At 46.8% G+C, this 15,000-nt stretch overlaps 30 non-coding genes and 21 pseudogenes across 30 annotated transcripts; all 51 read right to left on the bottom strand.

Moving 5' to 3' along the window:
* Positions 1–87: 87 nt before the first annotated feature.
* On the bottom strand, positions 88–206 carry LOC146255866 (5S ribosomal RNA). The gene has a single exon (XR_014730566.1). It is a non-coding gene; the product is annotated as a 5S ribosomal RNA (ribosomal RNA).
* A 176-nt stretch (positions 207–382) lies between these two features.
* Positions 383–491, bottom strand: LOC146255865 (5S ribosomal RNA; annotated as a pseudogene).
* A 180-nt stretch (positions 492–671) lies between these two features.
* Positions 672–790, bottom strand: LOC146255864 (5S ribosomal RNA; annotated as a pseudogene).
* Positions 791–990: 200 nt separating this feature from the next.
* On the bottom strand, positions 991–1,109 carry LOC146255863 (5S ribosomal RNA). The gene has a single exon (XR_014730981.1). It is a non-coding gene; the product is annotated as a 5S ribosomal RNA (ribosomal RNA).
* Positions 1,110–1,279: 170 nt separating this feature from the next.
* Positions 1,280–1,398, bottom strand: LOC146255862 (5S ribosomal RNA). The gene has a single exon (XR_014731342.1). It is a non-coding gene; the product is annotated as a 5S ribosomal RNA (ribosomal RNA).
* Positions 1,399–1,574: 176 nt separating this feature from the next.
* LOC146255861 (5S ribosomal RNA) lies at positions 1,575–1,693 on the bottom strand. Its single transcript, XR_014731341.1, has one exon. It is a non-coding gene; the product is annotated as a 5S ribosomal RNA (ribosomal RNA).
* A 176-nt stretch (positions 1,694–1,869) lies between these two features.
* LOC146255860 (5S ribosomal RNA) lies at positions 1,870–1,988 on the bottom strand. The gene has a single exon (XR_014730633.1). It is a non-coding gene; the product is annotated as a 5S ribosomal RNA (ribosomal RNA).
* Positions 1,989–2,164: 176 nt separating this feature from the next.
* LOC146255859 (5S ribosomal RNA) lies at positions 2,165–2,283 on the bottom strand. Its single transcript, XR_014730564.1, has one exon. It is a non-coding gene; the product is annotated as a 5S ribosomal RNA (ribosomal RNA).
* A 170-nt stretch (positions 2,284–2,453) lies between these two features.
* Positions 2,454–2,572, bottom strand: LOC146255858 (5S ribosomal RNA). The gene has a single exon (XR_014731340.1). It is a non-coding gene; the product is annotated as a 5S ribosomal RNA (ribosomal RNA).
* Positions 2,573–2,748: 176 nt separating this feature from the next.
* On the bottom strand, positions 2,749–2,867 carry LOC146255857 (5S ribosomal RNA). Its single transcript, XR_014731339.1, has one exon. It is a non-coding gene; the product is annotated as a 5S ribosomal RNA (ribosomal RNA).
* Positions 2,868–3,043: 176 nt separating this feature from the next.
* Positions 3,044–3,162, bottom strand: LOC146255856 (5S ribosomal RNA). Its single transcript, XR_014730631.1, has one exon. It is a non-coding gene; the product is annotated as a 5S ribosomal RNA (ribosomal RNA).
* Positions 3,163–3,334: 172 nt separating this feature from the next.
* Positions 3,335–3,453, bottom strand: LOC146255855 (5S ribosomal RNA). Its single transcript, XR_014730842.1, has one exon. It is a non-coding gene; the product is annotated as a 5S ribosomal RNA (ribosomal RNA).
* Positions 3,454–3,645: 192 nt separating this feature from the next.
* On the bottom strand, positions 3,646–3,764 carry LOC146255854 (5S ribosomal RNA). Its single transcript, XR_014730563.1, has one exon. It is a non-coding gene; the product is annotated as a 5S ribosomal RNA (ribosomal RNA).
* A 178-nt stretch (positions 3,765–3,942) lies between these two features.
* On the bottom strand, positions 3,943–4,051 carry LOC146255853 (5S ribosomal RNA; annotated as a pseudogene).
* Positions 4,052–4,231: 180 nt separating this feature from the next.
* Positions 4,232–4,350, bottom strand: LOC146255852 (5S ribosomal RNA; annotated as a pseudogene).
* A 178-nt stretch (positions 4,351–4,528) lies between these two features.
* LOC146255851 (5S ribosomal RNA) lies at positions 4,529–4,647 on the bottom strand. Its single transcript, XR_014730630.1, has one exon. It is a non-coding gene; the product is annotated as a 5S ribosomal RNA (ribosomal RNA).
* A 176-nt stretch (positions 4,648–4,823) lies between these two features.
* On the bottom strand, positions 4,824–4,942 carry LOC146255850 (5S ribosomal RNA). The gene has a single exon (XR_014730841.1). It is a non-coding gene; the product is annotated as a 5S ribosomal RNA (ribosomal RNA).
* A 192-nt stretch (positions 4,943–5,134) lies between these two features.
* Positions 5,135–5,253, bottom strand: LOC146255849 (5S ribosomal RNA). Its single transcript, XR_014731337.1, has one exon. It is a non-coding gene; the product is annotated as a 5S ribosomal RNA (ribosomal RNA).
* A 170-nt stretch (positions 5,254–5,423) lies between these two features.
* Positions 5,424–5,542, bottom strand: LOC146255848 (5S ribosomal RNA). The gene has a single exon (XR_014730562.1). It is a non-coding gene; the product is annotated as a 5S ribosomal RNA (ribosomal RNA).
* Positions 5,543–5,718: 176 nt separating this feature from the next.
* LOC146255847 (5S ribosomal RNA) lies at positions 5,719–5,827 on the bottom strand (annotated as a pseudogene).
* A 170-nt stretch (positions 5,828–5,997) lies between these two features.
* On the bottom strand, positions 5,998–6,116 carry LOC146255846 (5S ribosomal RNA; annotated as a pseudogene).
* A 178-nt stretch (positions 6,117–6,294) lies between these two features.
* On the bottom strand, positions 6,295–6,413 carry LOC146255845 (5S ribosomal RNA). Its single transcript, XR_014730823.1, has one exon. It is a non-coding gene; the product is annotated as a 5S ribosomal RNA (ribosomal RNA).
* A 178-nt stretch (positions 6,414–6,591) lies between these two features.
* LOC146255844 (5S ribosomal RNA) lies at positions 6,592–6,709 on the bottom strand (annotated as a pseudogene).
* Positions 6,710–6,881: 172 nt separating this feature from the next.
* Positions 6,882–7,000, bottom strand: LOC146255843 (5S ribosomal RNA; annotated as a pseudogene).
* A 176-nt stretch (positions 7,001–7,176) lies between these two features.
* On the bottom strand, positions 7,177–7,295 carry LOC146255842 (5S ribosomal RNA). The gene has a single exon (XR_014730840.1). It is a non-coding gene; the product is annotated as a 5S ribosomal RNA (ribosomal RNA).
* Positions 7,296–7,471: 176 nt separating this feature from the next.
* LOC146255841 (5S ribosomal RNA) lies at positions 7,472–7,580 on the bottom strand (annotated as a pseudogene).
* A 180-nt stretch (positions 7,581–7,760) lies between these two features.
* LOC146255840 (5S ribosomal RNA) lies at positions 7,761–7,879 on the bottom strand (annotated as a pseudogene).
* Positions 7,880–8,077: 198 nt separating this feature from the next.
* LOC146255839 (5S ribosomal RNA) lies at positions 8,078–8,196 on the bottom strand. The gene has a single exon (XR_014730980.1). It is a non-coding gene; the product is annotated as a 5S ribosomal RNA (ribosomal RNA).
* A 170-nt stretch (positions 8,197–8,366) lies between these two features.
* Positions 8,367–8,485, bottom strand: LOC146255838 (5S ribosomal RNA). Its single transcript, XR_014731336.1, has one exon. It is a non-coding gene; the product is annotated as a 5S ribosomal RNA (ribosomal RNA).
* A 176-nt stretch (positions 8,486–8,661) lies between these two features.
* On the bottom strand, positions 8,662–8,780 carry LOC146255837 (5S ribosomal RNA). Its single transcript, XR_014731335.1, has one exon. It is a non-coding gene; the product is annotated as a 5S ribosomal RNA (ribosomal RNA).
* Positions 8,781–8,956: 176 nt separating this feature from the next.
* LOC146255836 (5S ribosomal RNA) lies at positions 8,957–9,075 on the bottom strand. Its single transcript, XR_014730629.1, has one exon. It is a non-coding gene; the product is annotated as a 5S ribosomal RNA (ribosomal RNA).
* A 176-nt stretch (positions 9,076–9,251) lies between these two features.
* LOC146255835 (5S ribosomal RNA) lies at positions 9,252–9,370 on the bottom strand. The gene has a single exon (XR_014730839.1). It is a non-coding gene; the product is annotated as a 5S ribosomal RNA (ribosomal RNA).
* Positions 9,371–9,562: 192 nt separating this feature from the next.
* On the bottom strand, positions 9,563–9,681 carry LOC146255834 (5S ribosomal RNA). The gene has a single exon (XR_014731334.1). It is a non-coding gene; the product is annotated as a 5S ribosomal RNA (ribosomal RNA).
* A 170-nt stretch (positions 9,682–9,851) lies between these two features.
* LOC146255833 (5S ribosomal RNA) lies at positions 9,852–9,970 on the bottom strand. The gene has a single exon (XR_014730561.1). It is a non-coding gene; the product is annotated as a 5S ribosomal RNA (ribosomal RNA).
* Positions 9,971–10,146: 176 nt separating this feature from the next.
* On the bottom strand, positions 10,147–10,255 carry LOC146255832 (5S ribosomal RNA; annotated as a pseudogene).
* Positions 10,256–10,425: 170 nt separating this feature from the next.
* LOC146255831 (5S ribosomal RNA) lies at positions 10,426–10,544 on the bottom strand (annotated as a pseudogene).
* A 178-nt stretch (positions 10,545–10,722) lies between these two features.
* On the bottom strand, positions 10,723–10,840 carry LOC146255830 (5S ribosomal RNA; annotated as a pseudogene).
* Positions 10,841–11,012: 172 nt separating this feature from the next.
* LOC146255829 (5S ribosomal RNA) lies at positions 11,013–11,131 on the bottom strand (annotated as a pseudogene).
* A 178-nt stretch (positions 11,132–11,309) lies between these two features.
* LOC146255828 (5S ribosomal RNA) lies at positions 11,310–11,427 on the bottom strand (annotated as a pseudogene).
* A 172-nt stretch (positions 11,428–11,599) lies between these two features.
* LOC146255827 (5S ribosomal RNA) lies at positions 11,600–11,718 on the bottom strand (annotated as a pseudogene).
* Positions 11,719–11,894: 176 nt separating this feature from the next.
* Positions 11,895–12,013, bottom strand: LOC146255826 (5S ribosomal RNA). Its single transcript, XR_014730838.1, has one exon. It is a non-coding gene; the product is annotated as a 5S ribosomal RNA (ribosomal RNA).
* Positions 12,014–12,197: 184 nt separating this feature from the next.
* LOC146255825 (5S ribosomal RNA) lies at positions 12,198–12,316 on the bottom strand. Its single transcript, XR_014731333.1, has one exon. It is a non-coding gene; the product is annotated as a 5S ribosomal RNA (ribosomal RNA).
* A 170-nt stretch (positions 12,317–12,486) lies between these two features.
* On the bottom strand, positions 12,487–12,605 carry LOC146255824 (5S ribosomal RNA). The gene has a single exon (XR_014730560.1). It is a non-coding gene; the product is annotated as a 5S ribosomal RNA (ribosomal RNA).
* Positions 12,606–12,781: 176 nt separating this feature from the next.
* On the bottom strand, positions 12,782–12,890 carry LOC146255823 (5S ribosomal RNA; annotated as a pseudogene).
* A 180-nt stretch (positions 12,891–13,070) lies between these two features.
* On the bottom strand, positions 13,071–13,189 carry LOC146255822 (5S ribosomal RNA; annotated as a pseudogene).
* A 178-nt stretch (positions 13,190–13,367) lies between these two features.
* On the bottom strand, positions 13,368–13,485 carry LOC146255821 (5S ribosomal RNA; annotated as a pseudogene).
* Positions 13,486–13,657: 172 nt separating this feature from the next.
* Positions 13,658–13,776, bottom strand: LOC146255820 (5S ribosomal RNA). The gene has a single exon (XR_014730821.1). It is a non-coding gene; the product is annotated as a 5S ribosomal RNA (ribosomal RNA).
* Positions 13,777–13,954: 178 nt separating this feature from the next.
* LOC146255819 (5S ribosomal RNA) lies at positions 13,955–14,072 on the bottom strand (annotated as a pseudogene).
* A 172-nt stretch (positions 14,073–14,244) lies between these two features.
* On the bottom strand, positions 14,245–14,363 carry LOC146255818 (5S ribosomal RNA; annotated as a pseudogene).
* A 176-nt stretch (positions 14,364–14,539) lies between these two features.
* Positions 14,540–14,658, bottom strand: LOC146255817 (5S ribosomal RNA). Its single transcript, XR_014730837.1, has one exon. It is a non-coding gene; the product is annotated as a 5S ribosomal RNA (ribosomal RNA).
* Positions 14,659–14,842: 184 nt separating this feature from the next.
* Positions 14,843–14,961, bottom strand: LOC146255816 (5S ribosomal RNA). The gene has a single exon (XR_014731332.1). It is a non-coding gene; the product is annotated as a 5S ribosomal RNA (ribosomal RNA).
* Positions 14,962–15,000: the final 39 nt, after the last annotated feature.

Here is a 15,000-nt window from a genome sequence, read left to right as displayed (position 1 = left end):
TCAAAATGAAAACAGCTTCCAGCCCCTTTCATGAAGGACTACTTGTGCATATTGCAAGATTTCAGTTTCTAAGTGAATGAGCAAAAGAGCATACAGCACCTGGTATTCCCAGGCGGTCTCCCATCCAAGTACTAACCAGGCCCGACCCTGCTTAGCTTCCGAGATCAGACGAGATCGGGCGTTGCCAGGCTGGTATGGCCATACGAAATAAGTTGACAACCATAGGCTACTTATCCATATACAGATTTAGCAATTGACAATGCAAGGTGGTCTCTCTCTCTCTCTCTCTCTCGTGTCAAAATGAAAACAGCTTCCAGCCCCTTTCATGAAGGACTACTTGTGCATATTGCAAGATTTCAGTTTCTAAGTGAAAGAGCAAAAGAGCATACAGCACCTGGTATTCCCAGGCGGTCTCCCATCCAAGTACTAACCAGGCCCAACCCTGCTTAGCTTCCGAGATCAGGCGTTGCCAGGCTGGTATGGCCGTACGAAATAAGTTGACAACCATAGGCTACTTATCCATATACAGATTTAGCAATTGACAATGCAAGGTGGTCTCTCTCTCTCTCTCTCTCTCTCTCGTGTCAAAATGAAAACAGCTTCCAGCCCCTTTCATGAAGGACTACTTGTGCATATTGCAAGATTTCAGTTTCTAAGTGAATGAGCAAAAGAGCATACAGCACCTGGTATTCCCAGGCGGTCTCCCATCCAAGTACTAACCAGGCCCGACCATGCTTAGCTTCCGAGATCAGACGAGATCGGGCGTTGCCAGGCTGGTATAGCCGTACAAAATAAGTTGACAACCATAGGCTACTTATCCATATACAGATTTAGCAATTGACAATGCAAGGTGGTCTCTCTCTCTCTCTCTCTCTCTCTCTCTCTCTCTCTCTCTCTCTCGTGTCAAAATGAAAACAGCTTCCAGCCCCTTTCATGAAGGACTACTTGTGCATATTGCAAGATGTCAGTTTCTAAGTGAATGAGCAAAAGAGCATACAGCACCTGGTATTCCAAGGCGGTCTCCCATCCAAGTACTAACCAGGCCCGACCCTGCTTAGCTTCCGAGATCAGACGAGATCGGGCGTTGCCAGGCTGGTATGGCCATACGAAATAAGTTGACAACCATAGGCTACTTATCCATATACAGATTTAGCAATTGACAATGCAAGGTGGTCTCTCTCTCTCTCTCGTGTCAAAATGAAAACAGCTTCCAGCCCCTTTCATGAAGGACTACTTGTGCATATTGCAAGATTTCAGTTTCTAAGTGAATGAGCAAAAGAGCATACAGCACCTGGTATTCCCAGGCGGTCTCCCATCCAAGTACTAACCAGGCCCGACCCTGCTTAGCTTCCGAGATCAGACGAGATCGGGCGTTGCCAGGCTGGTATGGCCGTACGAAATAAGTTGACAACCATAGGCTACTTATCCATATACAGATTTAGCAATTGACAATGCAAGGTGGTCTCTCTCTCTCTCTCTCTCTCGTGTCAAAATGAAAACAGCTTCCAGCCCCTTTCATGAAGGACTACTTGTGCATATTGCAAGATTTCAGTTTCTAAGTGAATGAGCAAAAGAGCATACAGCACCTGGTATTCCCAGGCGGTCTCCCATCCAAGTACTAACCAGGCCCGACCCTGCTTAGCTTCCGAGATCAGACGAGATCGGGCGTTGCCAGGCTGGTATGGCCGTACGAAATAAGTTGACAACCATAGGCTACTTATCCATATACAGATTTAGCAATTGACAATGCAAGGTGGTCTCTCTCTCTCTCTCTCTCTCGTGTCAAAATGAAAACAGCTTCCAGCCCCTTTCATGAAGGACTACTTGTGCATATTGCAAGATTTCAGTTTCTAAGTGAATGAGCAAAAGAGCATACAGCACCTGGTATTCCCAGGCGGTCTCCCATCCAAGTACTAACCAGGCCCGACCCTGCTTAGCTTCCGAGATCAGACGAGATCGGGCGTTGCCAGGCTGGTATGGCCGTACAAAATACGTTGACAACCATAGGCTACTTATCCATATACAGATTTAGCAATTGACAATGCAAGGTAGTCTCTCTCTCTCTCTCTCTCTCGTGTCAAAATGAAAACAGCTTCCAGCCCCTTTCATGAAGGACTACTTGTGCATATTGCAAGATGTCAGTTTCTAAGTGAATGAGCAAAAGAGCATACAGCACCTGGTATTCCCAGGCGGTCTCCCATCCAAGTACTAACCAGGCCCGACCCTGCTTAGCTTCCGAGATCAGACGAGATCGGGCGTTGCCAGGCTGGTATGGCCATACGAAATAAGTTGACAACCATAGGCTACTTATCCATATACAGATTTAGCAATTGACAATGCAAGGTGGTCTCTCTCTCTCTCTCGTGTCAAAATGAAAACAGCTTCCAGCCCCTTTCATGAAGGACTACTTGTGCATATTGCAAGATTTCAGTTTCTAAGTGAATGAGCAAAAGAGCATACAGCACCTGGTATTCCCAGGCGGTCTCCCATCCAAGTACTAACCAGGCCCGACCCTGCTTAGCTTCCGAGATCAGACGAGATCGGGCGTTGCCAGGCTGGTATGGCCGTACGAAATAAGTTGACAACCATAGGCTACTTATCCATATACAGATTTAGCAATTGACAATGCAAGGTGGTCTCTCTCTCTCTCTCTCTCTCGTGTCAAAATGAAAACAGCTTCCAGCCCCTTTCATGAAGGACTACTTGTGCATATTGCAAGATGTCAGTTTCTAAGTGAATGAGCAAAAGAGCATACAGCACCTGGTATTCCCAGGCGGTCTCCCATCCAAGTACTAACCAGGCCCGACCCTGCTTAGCTTCCGAGATCAGACGAGATCGGGCGTTGCCAGGCTGGTATGGCCGTACGAAATAAGTTGACAACCATAGGCTACTTATCCATATACAGATTTAGCAATTGACAATGCAAGGTGGTCTCTCTCTCTCTCTCTCTCTCGTGTCAAAATGAAAACAGCTTCCAGCCCCTTTCATGAAGGACTACTTGTGCATATTGCAAGATTTCAGTTTCTAAGTGAATGAGCAAAAGAGCATACAGCACCTGGTATTCCCAGGCGGTCTCCCATCCAAGTACTAACCAGGCCCGACCCTGCTTAGCTTCCGAGATCAGACGAGATCGGGCGTTGCCAGGCTGGTATGGCCGTACAAAATACGTTGACAACCATAGGCTACTTATCCATATACAGATTTAGCAATTGACAATGCAAGGTAGTCTCTCTCTCTCTCTCTCGTGTCAAAATGAAAACAGCTTCCAGCCCCTTTCATGAAGGACTACTTGTGCATATTGCAAGATGTCAGTTTCTAAGTGAATGAGCAAAAGAGCATACAGCACCTGGTATTCCCAGGCGGTCTCCCATCCAAGTACTAACCAGGCCCGACCCTGCTTAGCTTCCGAGATCAGACGAGATCGGGCGTTGCCAGGCTGGTATGGCCGTACTAAATAAGTTGACAACCATAGGCTACTTATCCATATACAGAATTAGCAATTGACAATGCAAGGTAGTCTCTCTCTCTCTCTCTCTCTCTCTCTCTCTCTCTCTCGTGTCAAAATGAAAACAGCTTCCAGCCCCTTTCATGAAGGACTACTTGTGCATATTGCAAGATTTCAGTTTCTAAGTGAATGAGCAAAAGAGCATACAGCACCTGGTATTCCCAGGCGGTCTCCCATCCAAGTACTAACCAGGCCCGACCCTGCTTAGCTTCCGAGATCAGACGAGATCGGGCGTTGCCAGGCTGGTATGGCCATACGAAATAAGTTGACAACCATAGGCTACTTATCCATATACAGATTTAGCAATTGACAATGCAAGGTGGTCTCTCTCTCTCTCTCTCTCTCTCGTGTCAAAATGAAAACAGCTTCCAGCCCCTTTCATGAAGGACTACTTGTGCATATTGCAAGATTTCAGTTTCTAAGTGAAAGAGCAAAAGAGCATACAGCACCTGGTATTCCCAGGCGGTCTCCCATCCAAGTACTAACCAGGCCCAACCCTGCTTAGCTTCCGAGATCAGGCGTTGCCAGGCTGGTATGGCCGTACGAAATAAGTTGACAACCATAGGCTACTTATCCATATACAGATTTAGCAATTGACAATGCAAGGTGGTCTCTCTCTCTCTCTCTCTCTCTCTCGTGTCAAAATGAAAACAGCTTCCAGCCCCTTTCATGAAGGACTACTTGTGCATATTGCAAGATTTCAGTTTCTAAGTGAATGAGCAAAAGAGCATACAGCACCTGGTATTCCCAGGCGGTCTCCCATCCAAGTACTAACCAGGCCCGACCATGCTTAGCTTCCGAGATCAGACGAGATCGGGCGTTGCCAGGCTGGTATAGCCGTACAAAATAAGTTGACAACCATAGGCTACTTATCCATATACAGATTTAGCAATTGACAATGCAAGGTGGTCTCTCTCTCTCTCTCTCTCTCTCGTGTCAAAATGAAAACAGCTTCCAGCCCCTTTCATGAAGGACTACTTGTGCATATTGCAAGATGTCAGTTTCTAAGTGAATGAGCAAAAGAGCATACAGCACCTGGTATTCCCAGGCGGTCTCCCATCCAAGTACTAACCAGGCCCGACCCTGCTTAGCTTCCGAGATCAGACGAGATCGGGCGTTGCCAGGCTGGTATGGCCGTACAAAATACGTTGACAACCATAGGCTACTTATCCATATACAGATTTAGCAATTGACAATGCAAGGTAGTCTCTCTCTCTCTCTCTCTCTCGTGTCAAAATGAAAACAGCTTCCAGCCCCTTTCATGAAGGACTACTTGTGCATATTGCAAGATGTCAGTTTCTAAGTGAATGAGCAAAAGAGCATACAGCACCTGGTATTCCCAGGCGGTCTCCCATCCAAGTACTAACCAGGCCCGACCCTGCTTAGCTTCCGAGATCAGACGAGATCGGGCGTTGCCAGGCTGGTATGGCCGTACTAAATAAGTTGACAACCATAGGCTACTTATCCATATACAGAATTAGCAATTGACAATGCAAGGTAGTCTCTCTCTCTCTCTCTCTCTCTCTCTCTCTCTCTCTCGTGTCAAAATGAAAACAGCTTCCAGCCCCTTTCATGAAGGACTACTTGTGCATATTGCAAGATGTCAGTTTCTAAGTGAATGAGCAAAAGAGCATACAGCACCTGGTATTCCCAGGCGGTCTCCCATCCAAGTACTAACCAGGCCCGACCCTGCTTAGCTTCCGAGATCAGACGAGATCGGGCGTTGCCAGGCTGGTATGGCCGTACGAAATAAGTTGACAACCATAGGCTACTTATCCATATACAGATTTAGCAATTGACAATGCAAGGTGGTCTCTCTCTCTCTCTCGTGTCAAAATGAAAACAGCTTCCAGCCCCTTTCATGAAGGACTACTTGTGCATATTGCAAGATTTCAGTTTCTAAGTGAATGAGCAAAAGAGCATACAGCACCTGGTATTCCCAGGCGGTCTCCCATCCAAGTACTAACCAGGCCCGACCCTGCTTAGCTTCCGAGATCAGACGAGATCGGGCGTTGCCAGGCTGGTATGGCCATACGAAATAAGTTGACAACCATAGGCTACTTATCCATATACAGATTTAGCAATTGACAATGCAAGGTGGTCTCTCTCTCTCTCTCTCTCTCGTGTCAAAATGAAAACAGCTTCCAGCCCCTTTCATGAAGGACTACTTGTGCATATTGCAAGATTTCAGTTTCTAAGTGAAAGAGCAAAAGAGCATACAGCACCTGGTATTCCCAGGCGGTCTCCCATCCAAGTACTAACCAGGCCCAACCCTGCTTAGCTTCCGAGATCAGGCGTTGCCAGGCTGGTATGGCCGTACGAAATAAGTTGACAACCATAGGCTACTTATCCATATACAGATTTAGCAATTGACAATGCAAGGTGGTCTCTCTCTCTCTCTCGTGTCAAAATGAAAACAGCTTCCAGCCCCTTTCATGAAGGACTACTTGTGCATATTGCAAGATTTCAGTTTCTAAGTGAATGAGCAAAAGAGCATACAGCACCTGGTATTCCCAGGCGGTCTCCCATCCAAGTACTAACCAGGCCCGACCATGCTTAGCTTCCGAGATCAGACGAGATCGGGCGTTGCCAGGCTGGTATAGCCGTACAAAATAAGTTGACAACCATAGGCTACTTATCCATATACAGATTTAGCAATTGACAATGCAAGGTGGTCTCTCTCTCTCTCTCTCTCTCTCGTGTCAAAATGAAAACAGCTTCCAGCCCCTTTCATGAAGGACTACTTGTGCATATTGCAAGATTTCAGTTTCTAAGTGAATGAGCAAAAGAGCATACAGCACCTGGTATTCCCAGGCGGTCTCCCATCCAAGTACTAACCAGGCCCGACCCTGCTTAGCTTCCGAGATCAGACGAGATCGGGCGTTGCCAGGCTGGTATAGCCGTACAAAATAAGTTGACAACCATAGGCTACTTATCCATATACAGATTTAGCAATTGACAATGCAAGGTGGTCTCTCTCTCTCTCTCTCTCTCTCGTGTCAAAATGAAAACAGCTTCCAGCCCCTTTCATGAAGGACTACTTGTGCATATTGCAAGATTTCAGTTTCTAAGTGAATGAGCAAAAGAGCATACAGCACCTGGTATTCCCAGGCGGTCTCCCATCCAAGTACTAACCAGGCCCGACCCTGCTTAGCTCCGAGATCAGACGAGATCGGGCGTTGCCAGGCTGGTATGGCCGTACGAAATAAGTTGACAACCATAGGCTACTTATCCATATACAGATTTAGCAATTGACAATGCAAGGTGGTCTCTCTCTCTCTCTCTCGTGTCAAAATGAAAACAGCTTCCAGCCCCTTTCATGAAGGACTACTTGTGCATATTGCAAGATTTCAGTTTCTAAGTGAATGAGCAAAAGAGCATACAGCACCTGGTATTCCCAGGCGGTCTCCCATCCAAGTACTAACCAGGCCCGACCATGCTTAGCTTCCGAGATCAGACGAGATCGGGCGTTGCCAGGCTGGTATGGCCGTACAAAATACGTTGACAACCATAGGCTACTTATCCATATACAGATTTAGCAATTGACAATGCAAGGTAGTCTCTCTCTCTCTCTCTCTCTCGTGTCAAAATGAAAACAGCTTCCAGCCCCTTTCATGAAGGACTACTTGTGCATATTGCAAGATGTCAGTTTCTAAGTGAATGAGCAAAAGAGCATACAGCACCTGGTATTCCCAGGCGGTCTCCCATCCAAGTACTAACCAGGCCCGACCCTGCTTAGCTTCCGAGATCAGACGAGATCGGGCGTTGCCAGGCTGGTATGGCCGTACTAAATAAGTTGACAACCATAGGCTACTTATCCATATACAGATTTAGCAATTGACAATGCAAGGTGGTCTCTCTCTCTCTCTCTCTCTCGTGTCAAAATGAAAACAGCTTCCAGCCCCTTTCATGAAGGACTACTTGTGCATATTGCAAGATTTCAGTTTCTAAGTGAAAGAGCAAAAGAGCATACAGCACCTGGTATTCCCAGGCGGTCTCCCATCCAAGTACTAACCAGGCCCAACCCTGCTTAGCTTCCGAGATCAGGCGTTGCCAGGCTGGTATGGCCGTACGAAATAAGTTGACAACCATAGGCTACTTATCCATATACAGATTTAGCAATTGACAATGCAAGGTGGTCTCTCTCTCTCTCTCTCTCTCTCTCGTGTCAAAATGAAAACAGCTTCCAGCCCCTTTCATGAAGGACTACTTGTGCATATTGCAAGATTTCAGTTTCTAAGTGAATGAGCAAAAGAGCATACAGCACCTGGTATTCCCAGGCGGTCTCCCATCCAAGTACTAACCAGGCCCGACCATGCTTAGCTTCCGAGATCAGACGAGATCGGGCGTTGCCAGGCTGGTATAGCCGTACAAAATAAGTTGACAACCATAGGCTACTTATCCATATACAGATTTAGCAATTGACAATGCAAGGTGGTCTCTCTCTCTCTCTCTCTCTCTCTCTCTCTCTCTCTCTCTCTCGTGTCAAAATGAAAACAGCTTCCAGCCCCTTTCATGAAGGACTACTTGTGCATATTGCAAGATGTCAGTTTCTAAGTGAATGAGCAAAAGAGCATACAGCACCTGGTATTCCAAGGCGGTCTCCCATCCAAGTACTAACCAGGCCCGACCCTGCTTAGCTTCCGAGATCAGACGAGATCGGGCGTTGCCAGGCTGGTATGGCCATACGAAATAAGTTGACAACCATAGGCTACTTATCCATATACAGATTTAGCAATTGACAATGCAAGGTGGTCTCTCTCTCTCTCTCGTGTCAAAATGAAAACAGCTTCCAGCCCCTTTCATGAAGGACTACTTGTGCATATTGCAAGATTTCAGTTTCTAAGTGAATGAGCAAAAGAGCATACAGCACCTGGTATTCCCAGGCGGTCTCCCATCCAAGTACTAACCAGGCCCGACCCTGCTTAGCTTCCGAGATCAGACGAGATCGGGCGTTGCCAGGCTGGTATGGCCGTACGAAATAAGTTGACAACCATAGGCTACTTATCCATATACAGATTTAGCAATTGACAATGCAAGGTGGTCTCTCTCTCTCTCTCTCTCTCGTGTCAAAATGAAAACAGCTTCCAGCCCCTTTCATGAAGGACTACTTGTGCATATTGCAAGATTTCAGTTTCTAAGTGAATGAGCAAAAGAGCATACAGCACCTGGTATTCCCAGGCGGTCTCCCATCCAAGTACTAACCAGGCCCGACCCTGCTTAGCTTCCGAGATCAGACGAGATCGGGCGTTGCCAGGCTGGTATGGCCGTACGAAATAAGTTGACAACCATAGGCTACTTATCCATATACAGATTTAGCAATTGACAATGCAAGGTGGTCTCTCTCTCTCTCTCTCTCTCGTGTCAAAATGAAAACAGCTTCCAGCCCCTTTCATGAAGGACTACTTGTGCATATTGCAAGATTTCAGTTTCTAAGTGAATGAGCAAAAGAGCATACAGCACCTGGTATTCCCAGGCGGTCTCCCATCCAAGTACTAACCAGGCCCGACCCTGCTTAGCTTCCGAGATCAGACGAGATCGGGCGTTGCCAGGCTGGTATGGCCGTACAAAATACGTTGACAACCATAGGCTACTTATCCATATACAGATTTAGCAATTGACAATGCAAGGTAGTCTCTCTCTCTCTCTCTCTCTCGTGTCAAAATGAAAACAGCTTCCAGCCCCTTTCATGAAGGACTACTTGTGCATATTGCAAGATGTCAGTTTCTAAGTGAATGAGCAAAAGAGCATACAGCACCTGGTATTCCCAGGCGGTCTCCCATCCAAGTACTAACCAGGCCCGACCCTGCTTAGCTTCCGAGATCAGACGAGATCGGGCGTTGCCAGGCTGGTATGGCCGTACTAAATAAGTTGACAACCATAGGCTACTTATCCATATACAGAATTAGCAATTGACAATGCAAGGTAGTCTCTCTCTCTCTCTCTCTCTCTCTCTCTCTCTCTCTCGTGTCAAAATGAAAACAGCTTCCAGCCCCTTTCATGAAGGACTACTTGTGCATATTGCAAGATGTCAGTTTCTAAGTGAATGAGCAAAAGAGCATACAGCACCTGGTATTCCCAGGCGGTCTCCCATCCAAGTACTAACCAGGCCCGACCCTGCTTAGCTTCCGAGATCAGACGAGATCGGGCGTTGCCAGGCTGGTATGGCCGTACGAAATAAGTTGACAACCATAGGCTACTTATCCATATACAGATTTAGCAATTGACAATGCAAGGTGGTCTCTCTCTCTCTCTCGTGTCAAAATGAAAACAGCTTCCAGCCCCTTTCATGAAGGACTACTTGTGCATATTGCAAGATTTCAGTTTCTAAGTGAATGAGCAAAAGAGCATACAGCACCTGGTATTCCCAGGCGGTCTCCCATCCAAGTACTAACCAGGCCCGACCCTGCTTAGCTTCCGAGATCAGACGAGATCGGGCGTTGCCAGGCTGGTATGGCCATACGAAATAAGTTGACAACCATAGGCTACTTATCCATATACAGATTTAGCAATTGACAATGCAAGGTGGTCTCTCTCTCTCTCTCTCTCTCGTGTCAAAATGAAAACAGCTTCCAGCCCCTTTCATGAAGGACTACTTGTGCATATTGCAAGATTTCAGTTTCTAAGTGAAAGAGCAAAAGAGCATACAGCACCTGGTATTCCCAGGCGGTCTCCCATCCAAGTACTAACCAGGCCCAACCCTGCTTAGCTTCCGAGATCAGGCGTTGCCAGGCTGGTATGGCCGTACGAAATAAGTTGACAACCATAGGCTACTTATCCATATACAGATTTAGCAATTGACAATGCAAGGTGGTCTCTCTCTCTCTCTCGTGTCAAAATGAAAACAGCTTCCAGCCCCTTTCATGAAGGACTACTTGTGCATATTGCAAGATTTCAGTTTCTAAGTGAATGAGCAAAAGAGCATACAGCACCTGGTATTCCCAGGCGGTCTCCCATCCAAGTACTAACCAGGCCCGACCATGCTTAGCTTCCGAGATCAGACGAGATCGGGCGTTGCCAGGCTGGTATAGCCGTACAAAATAAGTTGACAACCATAGGCTACTTATCCATATACAGATTTAGCAATTGACAATGCAAGGTGGTCTCTCTCTCTCTCTCTCTCTCTCGTGTCAAAATGAAAACAGCTTCCAGCCCCTTTCATGAAGGACTACTTGTGCATATTGCAAGATTTCAGTTTCTAAGTGAATGAGCAAAAGAGCATACAGCACCTGGTATTCCCAGGCGGTCTCCCATCCAAGTACTAACCAGGCCCGACCCTGCTTAGCTCCGAGATCAGACGAGATCGGGCGTTGCCAGGCTGGTATGGCCGTACGAAATAAGTTGACAACCATAGGCTACTTATCCATATACAGATTTAGCAATTGACAATGCAAGGTGGTCTCTCTCTCTCTCTCTCGTGTCAAAATGAAAACAGCTTCCAGCCCCTTTCATGAAGGACTACTTGTGCATATTGCAAGATTTCAGTTTCTAAGTGAATGAGCAAAAGAGCATACAGCACCTGGTATTCCCAGGCGGTCTCCCATCCAAGTCCTAACCAGGCCCGACCCTGCTTAGCTTCCGAGATCAGACGAGATCGGGCGTTGCCAGGCTGGTATAGCCGTACAAAATAAGTTGACAACCATAGGCTACTTATCCATATACAGATTTAGCAATTGACAATGCAAGGTGGTCTCTCTCTCTCTCTCTCTCTCTCGTGTCAAAATGAAAACAGCTTCCAGCCCCTTTCATGAAGGACTACTTGTGCATATTGCAAGATTTCAGTTTCTAAGTGAATGAGCAAAAGAGCATACAGCACCTGGTATTCCCAGGCGGTCTCCCATCCAAGTACTAACCAGGCCCGACCCTGCTTAGCTCCGAGATCAGACGAGATCGGGCGTTGCCAGGCTGGTATGGCCGTACGAAATAAGTTGACAACCATAGGCTACTTATCCATATACAGATTTAGCAATTGACAATGCAAGGTGGTCTCTCTCTCTCTCTCTCGTGTCAAAATGAAAACAGCTTCCAGCCCCTTTCATGAAGGACTACTTGTGCATATTGCAAGATTTCAGTTTCTAAGTGAATGAGCAAAAGAGCATACAGCACCTGGTATTCCCAGGCGGTCTCCCATCCAAGTACTAACCAGGCCCGACCATGCTTAGCTTCCGAGATCAGACGAGATCGGGCGTTGCCAGGCTGGTATGGCCGTACAAAATACGTTGACAACCATAGGCTACTTATCCATATACAGATTTAGCAATTGACAATGCAAGGTAGTCTCTCTCTCTCTCTCTCTCTCGTGTCAAAATGAAAACAGCTTCCAGCCCCTTTCATGAAGGACTACTTGTGCATATTGCAAGATGTCAGTTTCTAAGTGAATGAGCAAAAGAGCATACAGCACCTGGTATTCCCAGGCGGTCTCCCATCCAAGTACTAACCAGGCCCGACCCTGCTTAGCTTCCGAGATCAGACGAGATCGGGCGTTGCCAGGCTGGTATGGCCGTACTAAATAAGTTGACAACCATAGGCTACTTATCCATATACAGAATTAGCAATTGACAATGCAAGGTAGTCTCTCTCTCTCTCTCTCTCTCTCTCTCTCGTGTCAAAATGAAAACAGCTTCCAGCCCCTTTCATGAAGGACTACTTGTGCATATTGCAAGATGTCAGTTTCTAAGTGAATGAGCAAAAGAGCATACAGCACCTGGTATTCCCAGGCGGTCTCCCATCCAAGTACTAACCAGGCCCGACCCTGCTTAGCTTCCGAGATCAGACGAGATCGGGCGTTGCCAGGCTGGTATGGCCGTACGAAATAAGTTGACAACCATAGGCTACTTATCCATATACAGATTTAGCAATTGACAATGCAAGGTGGTCTCTCTCTCTCTCTCGTGTCAAAATGAAAACAGCTTCCAGCCCCTTTCATGAAGGACTACTTGTGCATATTGCAAGATTTCAGTTTCTAAGTGAATGAGCAAAAGAGCATACAGCACCTGGTATTCCCAGGCGGTCTCCCATCCAAGTACTAACCAGGCCCGACCCTGCTTAGCTTCCGAGATCAGACGAGATCGGGCGTTGCCAGGCTGGTATGGCCATACGAAATAAGTTGACAACCATAGGCTACTTATCCATATACAGATTTAGCAATTGACAATGCAAGGTGGTCTCTCTCTCTCTCTCTCTCTCGTGTCAAAATGAAAACAGCTTCCAGCCCCTTTCATGAAGGACTACTTGTGCATATTGCAAGATTTCAGTTTCTAAGTGAAAGAGCAAAAGAGCATACAGCACCTGGTATTCCCAGGCGGTCTCCCATCCAAGTACTAACCAGGCCCAACCCTGCTTAGCTTCCGAGATCAGGCGTTGCCAGGCTGGTATGGCCGTACGAAATAAGTTGACAACCATAGGCTACTTATCCATATACAGATTTAGCAATTGACAATGCAAGGTGGTCTCTCTCTCTCTCTCTCTCTCTCTCGTGTCAAAATGAAAACAGCTTCCAGCCCCTTTCATGAAGGACTACTTGTGCATATTGCAAGATTTCAGTTTCTAAGTGAATGAGCAAAAGAGCATACAGCACCTGGTATTCCCAGGCGGTCTCCCATCCAAGTACTAACCAGGCCCGACCATGCTTAGCTTCCGAGATCAGACGAGATCGGGCGTTGCCAGGCTGGTATAGCCGTACAAAATAAGTTGACAACCATAGGCTACTTATCCATATACAGATTTAGCAATTGACAATGCAAGGTGGTCTCTCTCTCTCTCTCTCTCTCTCGTGTCAAAATGAAAACAGCTTCCAGCCCCTTTCATGAAGGACTACTTGTGCATATTGCAAGATTTCAGTTTCTAAGTGAATGAGCAAAAGAGCATACAGCACCTGGTATTCCCAGGCGGTCTCCCATCCAAGTACTAACCAGGCCCGACCCTGCTTAGCTCCGAGATCAGACGAGATCGGGCGTTGCCAGGCTGGTATGGCCGTACGAAATAAGTTGACAACCATAGGCTACTTATCCATATACAGATTTAGCAATTGACAATGCAAGGTGGTCTCTCTCTCTCTCTCTCGTGTCAAAATGAAAACAGCTTCCAGCCCCTTTCATGAAGGACTACTTGTGCATATTGCAAGATTTCAGTTTCTAAGTGAATGAGCAAAAGAGCATACAGCACCTGGTATTCCCAGGCGGTCTCCCATCCAAGTACTAACCAGGCCCGACCCTGCTTAGCTTCCGAGATCAGACGAGATCGGGCGTTGCCAGGCTGGTATAGCCGTACAAAATAAGTTGACAACCATAGGCTACTTATCCATATACAGATTTAGCAATTGACAATGCAAGGTGGTCTCTCTCTCTCTCTCTCTCTCTCGTGTCAAAATGAAAACAGCTTCCAGCCCCTTTCATGAAGGACTACTTGTGCATATTGCAAGATTTCAGTTTCTAAGTGAATGAGCAAAAGAGCATACAGCACCTGGTATTCCCAGGCGGTCTCCCATCCAAGTACTAACCAGGCCCGACCCTGCTTAGCTCCGAGATCAGACGAGATCGGGCGTTGCCAGGCTGGTATGGCCGTACGAAATAAGTTGACAACCATAGGCTACTTATCCATATACAGATTTAGCAATTGACAATGCAAGGTGGTCTCTCTCTCTCTCTCTCGTGTCAAAATGAAAACAGCTTCCAGCCCCTTTCATGAAGGACTACTTGTGCATATTGCAAGATTTCAGTTTCTAAGTGAATGAGCAAAAGAGCATACAGCACCTGGTATTCCCAGGCGGTCTCCCATCCAAGTACTAACCAGGCCCGACCATGCTTAGCTTCCGAGATCAGACGAGATCGGGCGTTGCCAGGCTGGTATGGCCGTACAAAATACGTTGACAACCATAGGCTACTTATCCATATACAGATTTAGCAATTGACAATGCAAGGTAGTCTCTCTCTCTCTCTCTCTCTCGTGTCAAAATGAAAACAGCTTCCAGCCCCTTTCATGAAGGACTACTTGTGCATATTGCAAGATGTCAGTTTCTAAGTGAATGAGCAAAAGAGCATACAGCACCTGGTATTCCCAGGCGGTCTCCCATCCAAGTACTAACCAGGCCCGACCCTGCTTAGCTTCCGAGATCAGACGAGATCGGGCGTTGCCAGGCTGGTATGGCCGTACTAAATAAGTTGACAACCATAGGCTACTTATCCATATACAGAATTAGCAATTGACAATGCAAGGTAGTCTCTCTCTCTCTCTCTCTCTCTCTCTCTCGTGTCAAAATGAAAACAGCTTCCAGCCCCTTTCATGAAGGACTACTTGTGCATATTGCAAGATGTCAGTTTCTAAGTGAATGAGCAAAAGAGCATACAGCACCTGGTATTCCCAGGCGGTCTCCCATCCAAGTACTAACCAGGCCCGACCCTGCTTAGCTTCCGAGATCAGACGAGATCGGGCGTTGCCAGGCTGGTATGGCCGTACGAAATAAGTTGACAACCATAGGCTACTTATCCATATACAGA

The sequence above is a fragment of the Hypomesus nipponensis genome, chromosome 15 (genome assembly GCF_054491055.1).
Source record: "Hypomesus nipponensis isolate SF chromosome 15, ASM5449105v1, whole genome shotgun sequence".
NCBI classification, from domain to species: Eukaryota; Metazoa; Chordata; class Actinopteri; order Osmeriformes; family Osmeridae; genus Hypomesus; species Hypomesus nipponensis.
The sequence above is the reverse complement of the archived record's forward strand: the minus strand, read 5'-3'. Positions and strand labels throughout refer to the sequence as shown.